The sequence below is a fragment of the Micrasema longulum genome, unplaced genomic scaffold, assembly GCF_059751315.1.
Source record: "Micrasema longulum isolate JH-2025_06_02 unplaced genomic scaffold, ASM5975131v1 h1tg000551l, whole genome shotgun sequence".
In the NCBI taxonomy this organism is placed as follows: Eukaryota; Metazoa; Arthropoda; class Insecta; order Trichoptera; family Brachycentridae; genus Micrasema; species Micrasema longulum.
In genome coordinates this window covers 44446-58644 of record NW_028277747.1, presented here as the reverse complement: position 1 = coordinate 58644, position 14199 = coordinate 44446, and the positions used below count along the sequence as shown (strand labels likewise).

Genomic DNA, 14199 nt, shown 5'->3' with positions numbered 1-14199 from the left:
GCTCTTTAACTTCACTAAAATCAACAAATGGAACAATTGAAGAAATATGGATATTCAAACATAGGCAAAATGGTGAATGTTACACAGTGTGTAAAGTGGCCACTTAAACCAGCCAATGACAGGTCATAAGCCCTGTAAATGCCTTGACTTCCATATTCCCTTATTTGTTTATTATTAATGATATTATTTTTTTCTTTTCGTGGTTCGTTATACGTCGTTGATACCTTCAATTAGCATAATATAGGCTAATAGTTTCCAGATTTGGTTCTAGGAAAGCCAACACAATATTTGTTTACGAGACTAGCAAATAAGCCTACGAGAAATAAAATATTCGATGCATTGCCTTATTTTGCAAAAAGCTGACCAAGGCTTGTATTAAAATGGGAAATCAACAGAGTTATCTTCAATGAGGATAAGTGGTTATTTAAAAAAATAAATTTGTAAATGGACTATTAAACAAAGCCAAATTCTTATTTTTATGTATCGTATTATCAGCGCTATGATGTTTTGAAGTTTTGTATTACGTGACGTCTCAAGTTCTCTTCCGCTTCTTCTCGGTCAGTTGACGATAAGTGTACCGGAAATCTGCTACAACTCTCTTATCATTGGTTAGTTCATATGAACTAATGACGTGGTTCAAAACAGTTCTTTTTTTGTACATGTTCAAGAAACTTTGCCTTACAATGAAGAACTTCAGTCCTACGGGAAATTGGATACAAAAAATGTTTTCTTACGCGTGGTAAAAATTAGAGCGTTAAATTGTTCGGCAAAGATTCTTGAAAATGTACGAAAAAATCGTTAAAAATATTTTAATAAAAACGCACTACTTTGAACGACATCACTGGTTCATATGAACCAACCAATGATATGAGAGCTATGAAGTGTAGTTATTTCAGACATACAAAACTTAGACATAATAAAAATTATAGCGCTGATAATAGGAGACATAAAAATATAAAAAAATATTTAGTTTTAGTTTAATAGTCTTTTTTTAAAACACTGAATTTTCTAATTGTATGCTCTAGTTTTAGCACACGTAAGAAAATATTTTTTATATTCAATTTAATGATTTTTTGAAAGGAAATCATTGTATTGAAGGGGTTTTTATTGTTTACAATGAGTAAGTACTTTGATTAATTTATTTAGCATCGACTTTACCCTTGTGTATCTATTTTTTTCCTCGGGATTATTCCTGTAGATTTTTTTTGTAATATGGTCAATTTGTTTAAAATGTTTTGATCTCTGCAATATTTTTCGTGATAACTTTCTAGTGTACATAAAATATTATTTAGAAATGTTAATGATATGTTGATTTTTTAATGATAATTAGAGATAAGTTAATATTAGGACATTCATGTATAATGTTTGTACTTTTTTAAGACTAAATAAAAAAATGAAAGGTGCATTCACTTTTTTGAATATATTTTTAAAAACTGAGCACAAGGTTTATGTTTTCAAACTTTTTTTAGCTCTCCGATAAATTATTTTTTGTAGTTATAATAGAGTGCTACCATAGATTTAATTTTTTTATGTCACAGTAAACAAATCTTTTAAGAACACCGTTTTCATTATCTTGGGTGACTCATTGCATTATTCTTCATAACATATAGCTCTTTACTTCAAGATGGATAGGTTGATAAAAACTTTTTTAATATTATCACAAGTGCTAAAACTTTCATGGAAATAGTTTGAACGGGATGGTCACATCCCTCAAAAACGTGAAAGCTTTCAATTTAGGACAGTTTTTCGGATACAGTGAATATCTCAAGAAAATTATATCTAGGATTTAACTTAAGACTAACTTGATTATTTAACTAGGAGAAATCCAGCTTCTGAAAAAATATGACCGTTTACTGTACATAAGTCAGATACCTACTGTTTTTATATGGATTTACATTTTAGGGGAAATAAAATGCTCACATATGCCTACATTCGGTACACCATAGTATACGAACTTGGATCTTTAAAAAAATATGTTTCAATGTGTCCAGGCGGACGAAAAATACGGTTATGTGTGTGAAATAGAACCAGAACCCTCGATAAGTATTTTCGACCTGCTCTTGCTCTCGGGTAAAATCCTGACGAATCATATCGAGAGAAGATAATTTCGCCTCGTTGTGCAGTGGTTGGTACGTTGTTCTGGGTTCGATTCCTTGCAGGGTGGAAGTGAAATAATGATTTCAAAGGTCGCTTAAACTGCAATGCTTCATTGTTCCAGGGCTTGTATTCTGAGCGCTCTCGCGGGGGCAGAAAACGAGTTGCTAGCATGTAATTTGCGTATTAAGAGAATACGCGGGTGGTGTTTTAACATTGTTTCCCTGTCATTCTCTCGCAAATTCCTCCCCGATACTGTGTGAAAAAAACAATTGCACATCGGACTGTTTATACCTAACTAAAATCGACAAAATCGACGTTTTGCTGTCCCGTTTTCCGCTTCCCAAAACTAAACCGATTTTGTTGTTTTTAAAAATAAAATAAAAGTGTCAAGTTAAAAATGTTTGTGTCAGTATTCTTTATGTTTTTCTAAATAATATATTATATAATATGTGGGGTTATTATATAATATATTACATTATAATACATTATATAATATGAGGGGCGGTGTACAAATATTTGTACACCGTCCCTCTGAGGACGGCAGAAAAAATTGGGCTTTTTTAAGGGTTTTTGGATGATCCTAGCTCCCCTCCCAAAAGAAACAACAATAAAAAAATAAAAACGATAGAGACACGCCGTTGGTAAATATCTACAGTGTTAAACAAATCTCTAGTTTAGCGACATAATCCAGGTAAAAAATACGGAAATACGTCGGTATGAACAAGACCGTGTTTCCTCTTAATGAACGTGCCAATCACTTCACTACAAGGCGAACTGTTCTCCATTCGATTTCCTTTTACAAGATCTTTACCCGAAAGTAGTCATCAAGTCAAAAATACTCTTCCAGGGTTCTAGTTCCATTTCACATACAGAACTGTATCATTTGGACACAGACTATACTATTATCATACATTATATTATTATACTGTTACCCATATGAATAAGATAGTTAATAGAGCCACAAAAACCCTAGGCAAGAACAAGAGAGTTTAAGTCTGTTTATGTATTAAAAATATTATACATGACCCTAGTAAGAGGTCAGTTAGAATACAGGTCCTCAGTTTGGTCTCCTCATTATGTTACTCATATAAACAGTGTAGAGAAGGTCCAACACAAGTTTTTCAGATTCATGAATTTCAAATTAAACATTCCAATTGAGGAGCTAAACTATAAATGTTTAATGAAGCAGTCAAAATTAATGTGTATTAGGGAAATAAGGGAAAATTTCAAATTAAGTGCTGCTTTTTAAGTTATTAAATAATGTTCTTGACAGTCCCGAACCTTTAAATTATATAAATTTTTATGTGAGACAGCGTGGGACGAGAGAAAATACTTCTTCTGCTGTTGATTTGCGTAGTTCAAACTATGCTAAATATCACCTTTTCCACAGCTCCACATGTTAGCAAACAAACATGCGAACTAAAATTTATTTAATTTATCTTTATTCAAATTAAAATCATTACTTTTTAATAACTCATTTTCTAAATTATAAAAATGTACTAGGTGTTATACTTGTTTTACTGTTTATACTATGATACATCGCCTCTGTTACTTCAATACTTTTTATTTTGTTAATTTGCTGCATACCTATGTTGCAGAGGCGAGCTCTCTTAACAACCGATTATTTGCAGCTCACCATATTTTTTTGACATCGAAAGTAATGTTTTATATGACATTTTTATAAGGAAAAAATATATATCACAAATATAGTTATCATAATAATACATTGCATTTCTTGGATTAATCAGTTTACGTCATATTTCATGCAGCGAGCAAGCTACACCTCTATCGGACAAAATTATTACTACCGGATTATAGAAGCTTGCGTAGCCAAAGATAAAACATTGATATTATTACGTCTCTAAATTGCAGATTTACCTTAGAAAAATTTTACTTACGATTACAGTAAAATCTTGCAGCTTTCCTATATGCAATTTAGTATTTCAACACTCGTTTATAAGAGCAATTATTCTTTAAAATAAACTGCTTGACTTAAGATAGTATTATACGCACCCTTATAACGTGAAAGAAGATAACGAATATGTGTACGAGTATATTATAAAATAGAAGTTAGATTAGGATAATACTTAAGTCCTGTTCTGTGGTTTATTAGTTTATTTGTTGTAAAATACATAATATTACGAATTTACATTTTAATCCTTAGTATCAGTATGAATACTTTAGTGAGTTTTCAAAAACAAAGATTTTGTAAACAAGAATAAAATAAACATGAAATATATAAGGTTTTAAACGGACAATGACAGTTAAAGGTTATTTTTCGTAATCCATTTAAACTTTAAAAATAATATTTGAGTTATGATAAAAACGTTACTAGTAAATTAAAATTGAATAGTGTCAAGAGTAAATTATGCATAAAGAATAGTAAAATGTATAACTTCCACTGTTTTGTGAATATTAAAGTGATATAAAAATCGATGGAAGAATGATTCTAAAAAGGCAATTATTAATGAACTATCGTTTTCGGTAAGGAATACTTATAAATAATTTAGATTTTATCATTATTTACTAAGAAATAGTGTTTTACTTCAAGACAAGTAAAGGTAGTCTATCGGTACGTTTATGAATAATACTATTTTATAAATCACTTTTTCGACAAATGATCTTGTATATGAAATAGCCGTGCGGATATGTCGTTGCTATCTAACGATTAAGGTTGGGGTCCGAGTCCTCGCGGGGTACCATTTTTTTACAATTATGTTTTTTTTTTTAATTAATTTTTTTGTTTGTTAAATGTATGTGTTAAATTAAAAAAATATTTTAACTTAAACTATTAGTCGCTAGTGCCGTTTGTTATAGATTATTTATCAATTTTAAAATAGTCCAGTTTTTTGTCCATGTTTTTTTTTAAATTCGTGTTTTAGTTAAATAAATGTTTGTGTTAAATTAAAAATATTTGTTCTGAAACTATTAGCCGCTAGTGCCGTTTGTTATATATTATTTATTAAATATTAAATAGACCTTTTTATGTGCCAAACTACCGCTATGGACATTTTATCAGAATATTTGCAGCTTACCAATCTAAAAACTCACCGCTCCCACTGCTATGTTGTAATTTCTTATTTATTTTTCCTGTATTATTTCTTTATTTTCTGCTGGTTTTATTTTATGTATATTTATATTCTATAATTGTGTAAAGGTGTTTTGTTTCAAATATAAATTTGTTTTTCAATATTATTTTATACTTTGTAAAAGGCGTAAGCCGTCATAATAAATAGATAACATACTCGGATATTGTCATACATCTTTATAATTCCGTTATTCTCCCTGGCAGGGCATTGACATAAAAGAGCACGTTTAATTCCAAGTGACTCCACAAACTATCCCCTTAAAGTTACAAAAGCGGGTCATCATTATTCATTTTACCCTACATGGAAAAAGTACCGAATCTTTTATACTACATTATTAAATTATCTATGTTAATTTAATATCTATTGCTGTCGACATGTTCAGATCACAATAGAATACTCAATTAATATGCTTGTAATAGCGAATAAGCTCTCTTTGATAATAAAAAAATATGTAATAAAATCATTTTTTGTAAATAAAGCATCTGTTCCTATTATCATGCATATTTAAATTAGTCAAGAATTGGGTTTACCATTTACCAAAGTTGCCTTGAAATACTCTTATGTTTTAAAGATTTTTTCGATCAAATATTTGTCTCTGAATCGAGCAACGTTTCGTATATACTTGTAATCTCATCAAAAAACATAATCTTATAATCCAAATATGTATAATATGAATCTAATGTAAAAATGGTTTGAATTCATAAATTTCCTAGCTATTCAAGACCAGAATTGTGATTTATTGTTAATAAATTAGTATATTTTATTTTATTTATGTATACAGGGTGTTCTTTAAACCCTGTCACATCCGAAACCACGATGATCAGTATGGACAAGAAGACATATTGACATATTTAAAAAAAATATTTAGAAGAAAGATTTTTTTTTTAATGAAATATAAAAAAAACAAATGGTTGCTTACTTCTGCAGAGGAAAAGTGAGGGAAGCGCGGCCGTACGTTGTCGGCGTATCAGACTCCCCCTTCCTCCACTCGTTTCTTCCCTGCAGAAGTAAGCAACCATTTGCTTTTTTTGATCCTTTATTTTTTTAAATTTTATTCGTTCCAAAAAATTATTTTAATGTGCCAATATGTCTTCTTGCTCATACTGATCGTCGTGGTTTCTGATGTGACAGGGCTTATTGAACACCCTGTATATTAACATATAAAGCATAATGTATAACAATATACCCATAGTAACATATCGTCGCCGTTTAGACAAAAGTCACAAAATCAAAAAACCTCATTTTGTGAAATCGCAATGTGATAGTTTGGAGACCGAGGAAAAATCACATTTTTGTGTTTTAGAGGTTTTATGTTCACAAAATAATTCATTGATATATATGTAATACATTCCATCGGTATCTTTTTATTTCTTACATTTAAAAATATCTGGAAGGTTTTTAATGAGGCAAGGTGGCTAAAATTTGGTTAAATAACTTTTGCTTATTTATAATCTGAACATAACAAGCCAAAAGAGTAAGTGAAAGGAAGGAAATAGTAGAAAAAAAAATTTAATGTTGTGGTTGGAGATTTTTTATTTTTATAAATTTAATATGTTTAAAAAAATGTTTTAATATATAATAATGGAAAGTCGCATAGTAAAAAACCAGTTATTCCGAATTGCGTAACTTTTTCAAAACTAAGTTACTTTGGTGACTTTTTCCTCTTAAATAACATACATAATGTTACGATTCGAAAGGCATATTTAACTCGAAAATGTCATTATTAGGGTTAGTGACTGTTGCCTGAACAACGATGATATTAAACTTCCTGGATTAAAAAATGAACTTATTTTGGACGGTAAGTACATGAAAAAAAACTATATTTTAAGACTACAGAATACCAATCAATACAATCCGAAACAGTAATAAAACATATTTTATTTGGCAAAACACAGTGTTTTAAAGAAACTGTATCAAAAACTATCACCAATATTTTGAGTTTGTCCAAATTTTTGTAGACAAGGACTGGATTCAACTACCTGGGGAGGTGTTTATATTAACATATTACAACAGAGAAATAATTCAATTAGATGAATCTCAGTATAAATAAAGGCTTCAGCTCTTTAACTTCACAAACATCAACAGATGGAAGAATTGAAGGAATATAGATGTTCAAATATAGGCAGAATGGTGAATGTTACACAGTGTGTAAAGTGGCCACTTAAACCAGCCATTGACAGGTCATAAGCCCTGTAGATGCCTAGACTGCTATATTACCTTCTCTTAAATGTTCTTCATCTCTGTTGTGAAATGTTAAGATATCTATATGGTAATAATATATGCAACATAGTTTAAATATGTGAATGACTTGAATTTTCGTTTTTCATCAATCATAAAAAAATCCTTAAAAAAATAATCTGCTAGAAAAAAATTTAATTTTATATCTAAACAATAATTAATCCACGAGAAAAATCTATTAATAAATTTAATAAAAAAATGTGAACAATCTTAAATCATATCATTAATATTAGAAACAATCAATTTGTAGCTTTATTGCTTATTTATAATCAGTAATTTAAATAACATACCAAATGGTTTTCGGAGCAAAACGCTAACGGTTCAAATGTCAGAGCGTACAGAGAAACTTTATATGTAATGCTATGCGTAAAATATTTAAATGCATTTCATAATATCTTTTCCATTTCATACGTATCGTCCGAATTCAAACGACACGGTAAAATTAGGGTGGAGAGTTATTTAATAAATTTATTTGTATTTATTTGAAATTTATTCAGCTATTCTCGGGTAAAAATTCCGTAAAGAAAATTGAAAAGAAATTAGTAGCCTCGTGATTTTAGTGTGTTTGCCTGCCATTAAAAAAATGAAAAACAATTATGATACTATAAATATCAATCCACCCTATATTTCTTAACCGTGTCGTGTGGTTTTTTACCATGGTGTGAAATGCGCCTAACACTTAAAATAATGAAAAAGTTAAATCCTGCGGGAAATTGGATATAAAAAAATGTGTCCTGACGCGCGGTAAAAATTAGAGCATTAACTTATTGTACCGAGAAGTTTCTTGAAAATACGAGTTTGTGATAAAAATAATAAAAAATATTTTTAAAACAACGAACTACTTTGCACGACGTCACTAGTTCTTCCGAATCAACCAATGATTAGAGATTTGAAATATATTTCCGGTTTACGGTAAGGCAACTGACAAATCAGCAGAACTCATCAAGAAGAAGGGGAAGAGAATTTAAAACGACACACGCGATTAAATTTTAAAAATGCAAAATTCGTAAAAAATCATTGCGCTGATAATACGAATATTAACAAATAAAAAAAAAACACTGAATTTCCTCATTAAAATGTGAAAATCCATAAATTAAATTCACCAAAAAAATACGAATAGGCGTCAAACTTTTTATTTATAGAGTTATAAATTTGCTTTTACTTTCAATATAGTGATTTTTTGTTATTTAGGGGTTCTTTTACGGTTAAATTGAAACGGGTTATTCAACCCCAGGGGGGTCTCATTGTGACAATGATACCACAAATCTGTCACATAATAATGCATAGGGGAGTATTTTATATTAACGTTTTTAACAAAGTGTCACAGTATAAAAAGATTCACATTAAGTGTTATATTACCCTTCAAACGTCAACGGAAACTTTAATGCAGTAAAGGACAAATAACAAATTAGTCAGGAGAGGAAAAAAACGTTTTGGTACTACGCGTTAAATAGATTTCAATAAAGAAATAAGTTTTTTATTGTATGTTTACTGTGAAAATGAATATGAATTATTTGAATAAATTTTAATTATGTTTTGTTGATTAATTCTTAAAATTATAAATTATTAATTTGATCACTTTAATAAGGTAAGATATTCAGGATGCCCAAACACAAAGGAAAATGTGGTTATAGAACTTCATTAGACTTGTCTTCTTTAGGTTAATCAAAATGTTAACCGTTTTCGAAATATTCATTTCTTACTGTTTTTTACCTTGGTTTTGCTTTAGTTAACTAAAATTATATTTCAGTGAATATTTTTCTTTATATATAACAATAAATTAACTATCCAATTTTTTGAAGAGGTGGTAAAAAAAACTGTTATTTTAAAAAGGGTTGCTTATTGTATTCACCTAAAAACCATATGCTTCAAGTGCGTGAGAAATATGATTTCGCGTGAATCTCGGGATGCCGCGTGGGAAAAATAAATGTAACTATTTTTTGTATTAACCTACCCCTCCATAGGACCAAAACTTGCGTTATGTAAATCCTTACGCAGTCCTTTGTGAGGCAATTAGATATGTAGCCTCACGTTGTTACTACGTCACTATGACGTAGTACTTAGTTTAAATAAATACGATAGCTTTCAAGTATAATAGTATAATAGCTGATTGTTATGTTTTTAAATAATACAACATCTTCGTGTCTTGTCAATTGATCTAGTGGACGTCGATTGATCCTTCTCTGTGTGCTACTACATCGGCACATAACATTGGCACTCTCAGAAGTGTGTACTTTGCTATGTTTCAATGCACTGCAACCAATGAAATAGTTGGCTGGGGTAGCTGGGCGGCATCCATCTTAAAGTCTCTTAGAGCCTGGTTGAACAATAAGGATAAATCTCAGCAAAATGTTAAGCAAAACCCGTACGATCTTCCTTAGAGACACATTTCCTTTATCGCTCCGAGAGTGCTCAATATTTTAATTATATATATATATATATATATATATATTACGCTCTCAAGGACAAAAACCATTTTTAAGTGAGGAGTTAAGGACTGGATTATCCTTAACGGGAGGGATGTGAGTGGTAAACTCCTTGATAAATTTTCGAATATATGACCTCCTTTTTTTCTTTTCTCTTTTAAAAAAAAATTTCACCAAATTTTTGAGTTTGCTTTTTATCATATTGATGTGCCATATTTATTAATTTTTGTTAATTGTAATTTTTATGATTTTATTATGATATATGTTTGTATTAACTAATTATCCGTCCTGATTCAAAACAAGACTTTTGGTCCCATAGAGTTGGGACTTATGTCTCGAAAAATGTGTAATAAACTGTAAGTACGGTACAATAAATAAATAAACATAATTAATCAATTTCACGGCATTCTACATTTTAAATTTACCAAGTCAAACTGGTATTTTTTAATACAAGACTAAACATACGTTTGATCAATGAATAAATGTGAAATTAAATCCAGTTAAATTCTTTTTTGATACCTTTCAATTATATTGTAACTAAAATTCACAATACATAAATATTTTTGTTGTTTTTACTTTTATTTGTACTTGGTATAACATAATATACAAAAAAATCTACTATTCTATAGCCTAGGAATATTTTGATTTTTTTCAATCAGTCTGTTCTAAAAAACTTTTATTCTTTTAAATAAATAGATTCGATAAATATTCAAATGATATTCTGTGATTTTAATTTCGGATTGACCATAATAATATTGTATTTTTACGAAACTTTTCTGATAGGGGCTTCGGGCAACAAAAAAGGTTAACATTAACTTTTTAATTTGCAATAATAAAATACGCATAATTAGGTACTTTTTTATTATTAATATGTTACCATAAATAATAATAATGTAAGCGGTTACAGGTGATCTGGTTTTAGGAGTGTTTGCGACAAGGCATATACACGACAAGTATTGTAAATAATATCGGCGAATCGGCGCAAACAATGTCTCTTGTGAAAGCAATTGAATAATACAATATTCTCAATTGAAAATGTGTCAAATTTAAATGAGAATAAATATTCATGTAATACATGTAAAATTTAGAATACGCTCATCAATTATTTAACTTCTTTCTTAGATCGTTCATCTTCGTTACATTTTCAAACATAATTTAACAATAATATTTTGAACGTTCAAATGTGTGTACACGAGGTTGGATTCCACCCACTGCTCATTACAAGAGAGAGAAATAACATTTTTGAGATGAAATATGGAAGTCCAACCATTTACAGGGCTTATGATCAGTATGTTTAAACATAGGCAGAATGGCAAATGCTACACAGTGTGTGAAGTAATTGGTTAAACTAGCCAATGACCGGTCATAAGTTCTGTAAATGCTTCCTATTTTTTTCTCAAAATTGTTTTCCATACTCTTGCTATTGGTTTTTTTTTTTATTTTTTCTTTTTTCTTTTTTTTCATCATAAACAATGTTACACAGTGCGTAAAGTGGCCACTTAAACCAGCCATTGACAGGTCATAAGCCCTGTAGATGCCTTGACTTCAATATTACCTTCTCTATAATGTATTCATCTCTGTTGTAATATGTTAATATAAACAGCTCCCAGGGAGTTGAATCCAGTCCTTGTCTACAAAAATTTGGATAAACTCAAAATATTGTTGATAAACAAAGATTAGTAATAATAAAAATTTGACCTCACTGGGGTTACCCGTGCCGAGGACACTTAACAATTTACTTTTTTTTTTTTAATATTTTTGCATGTGAGAATAAACAAAGAAGACTTAATATTCAGAGATAATTAACAACATATTTAGACTGTTTGAAACACTAAGTATATAAGCTTATATTTAATTTATGGACACTTATAGTATTTATATTATAAAATTCGTAAATTGCGTACTTTTAAATAACTTCTAATGTATCTTTTTAAACAAGTTTATATTATGCATTTTATATTTGAAACACTAACTTTATGGTTATTCATTATAACAAAATAAATAAAACAACTTCGTTCTTAACAACTAATTTATTTATTTTTTCCACCGACCGGTTTCAAAGCAAACAAGCTTCTTTGTCAAGGTTTAGTTAGTTTTGTTACGTAAACCTTGACGAAGAAGCTTGTTTGCTTTTAAACCGGTCGGTGGAAAAAAAAGTGGTGGTTAAAAACAAAGTTGTTTTTATTTATTTTATGACCTTACTTTTTAAACTTTTGTATAACTGCTACCTATTATTGTTTATAAACTTAATTATGTATTTTATAAGCAAATTTGTATTATAAAAGCCCTATGGGCGTTTAATGTATTAAAAAAAATATTAAAAATAAAATGCACAATAAAAGAACAAAACATATCATAAACCTTACATTTGTGGAGCAGTTTATTCAATAATTTATTAATTATTAATAAACATTTATTTATAACAATTTATACTGAATAATTCCTTTAAAATGTGTATTTTCTCGTATCTTAGTTTCTCGGGTTCTGACAAATATATTTTATTGGCAATAATTCACAAATACTAGACCGAAAGAGCATAACCAGTGTACATTTTATACAAAGTTAATAAATAATTCATCAATCTGTTCTTACCAATGAGGCGTCATGAGGTGTACACAATTCAATCTATCACTTTGAGAAATTTAGCAAACGAAAAATAAATCAGTTTGTAAATAACGCCACACTTTGCACAGATTTGGTGTAAACAAAAATAATCCCTTACATCAAAGATTGTTTACGCACGGCAAAAAGCAAAAGATTTTCTTAACGAAAGCTATAAATCACACAAATTTCGTACTCGGATTTGTTTACAGACATTCCTAACTATGGTTTTAAAACACTGCAATTTATCTTTGAGATTTATCCGAGAGATGAAAGATTCTAGACATCTGCACGAGTTACTTTATTTTGACATGTAATATTACGCACTGAAAACATAAAAATAGCTATTAAGTTGAATAATTATTCTTTAACTGACAAAAATCTAAAATATGTAAGTATTTGGCATTTTCGTACAAAAACAGCTGGATTACTGTGAAAACATATTGTAGCAAATGCGTTCTAATTTATTTTACAACACACCCAAAAATTTACAATAGTGTTATATATCGTGAGCTTAACATTTAAAACTACATTGACCTATTTATTTTCAAAACGGAATATTTTACAAATAAATTGGCAAATAATGTAAAAATATAAGTTTTTCAATAATCACATATTGTTAGGTGTCATTTTTTATTTGCGTTCGATTTGAGTTCGAACAACTTTCCCGCGCTTTGCCAAAGGAAGTATTCATTAATGGTTAGAAAATTGGCTGCGTGTAGGTACCGTATTTTCACTAATTTATCATACAAGAACGTGTGTAACGATTTTAACAACTTTCCGGACTAATTTCCGAGTGGGATTTTATCGCAGGTTCGATTTGGGTTCTGCTCGGCACTATTTCCCGCCCGTGCTAGTAGTGTACTGAAGCGAGTACTAAATAACAATAGAGTAATGGTCCTAACTGCTAACCCCGTTCCCGCCGTTACTTGACTAGGTACTGAGAACAGACTGGACTAAAGCGCGCCAAAAGCGTCCTGTCGCGCGGTGATACCATGCGTCACGAACATTGTCGACTTTTCCCGATATACGAGAATCTCGCGAACGAAAATTTCCTTCTAATATTTACATCATATCTAACATCAACACTTACTATTCTACCGACCGATCATTTAAACATATTTTTGAAAGTTTTTCTCAGTATTTATGTACATATGATATAATGCTAATTTTTGTTTTCTGTACATTTAATTTTTTATTGTCTTCAGTCATTATTTGTCTTTACTTGTTTTCTATCAGTTTTTTATTTGAATACATCCTTCTCCCCACGTCCATACATCCTTCTCCCCACTTATTAATCTGCATAGAGTTTATATTATTTAGGAATATTTTTTTTACTTTCCTCTATGCGCAGCTGACAGAGTTCACCAAAGCTCTTAACAGCTGCGGGTGGATGGTAAGCTGATTCCTCCTCTACCGTCTGACCTTCAAATTATTGTAACATTCTAAATATTTTTTAATGCAACTCACACAAAAAGAAATTTTGCTTTGTCATTTTTTTTTTTTCTACAACTCGTTGAAACCGAAGTCGGTATTTTTCGAAAATCCAAAAAGCCTATTGGGAAATCGTAACCCCTTTATTACAAATCACACTGTCTTAAAGCATATTAAAAAATGCCTACCTAATTCAAGTTTTAAATAATACGATTTAAATGCCTAACTTATATTTGAAACATACTTTTAATTTTAAATTATAATATTTACCCTCTTTATTTGCATTGCAATGTTATCCATAAATTCGTCTATAT

At 29.7% G+C, this 14199-nt stretch overlaps 1 protein-coding gene across 1 annotated transcript in view; it reads right to left on the bottom strand.

The window, feature by feature from the left end:
* The window catches only part of LOC148280684 (aminopeptidase N-like), a 44428-nt gene extending 31038 nt beyond the window's left edge, over window positions 1-13390 (bottom strand). Inside the window, 2 exon segments of the mRNA XM_088227993.1 lie at window positions 12443-12777; window positions 13364-13390. The gene's annotated coding sequence lies outside the window, so the exon portion shown is untranslated.
* Window positions 13391-14199: the final 809 nt, after the last annotated feature.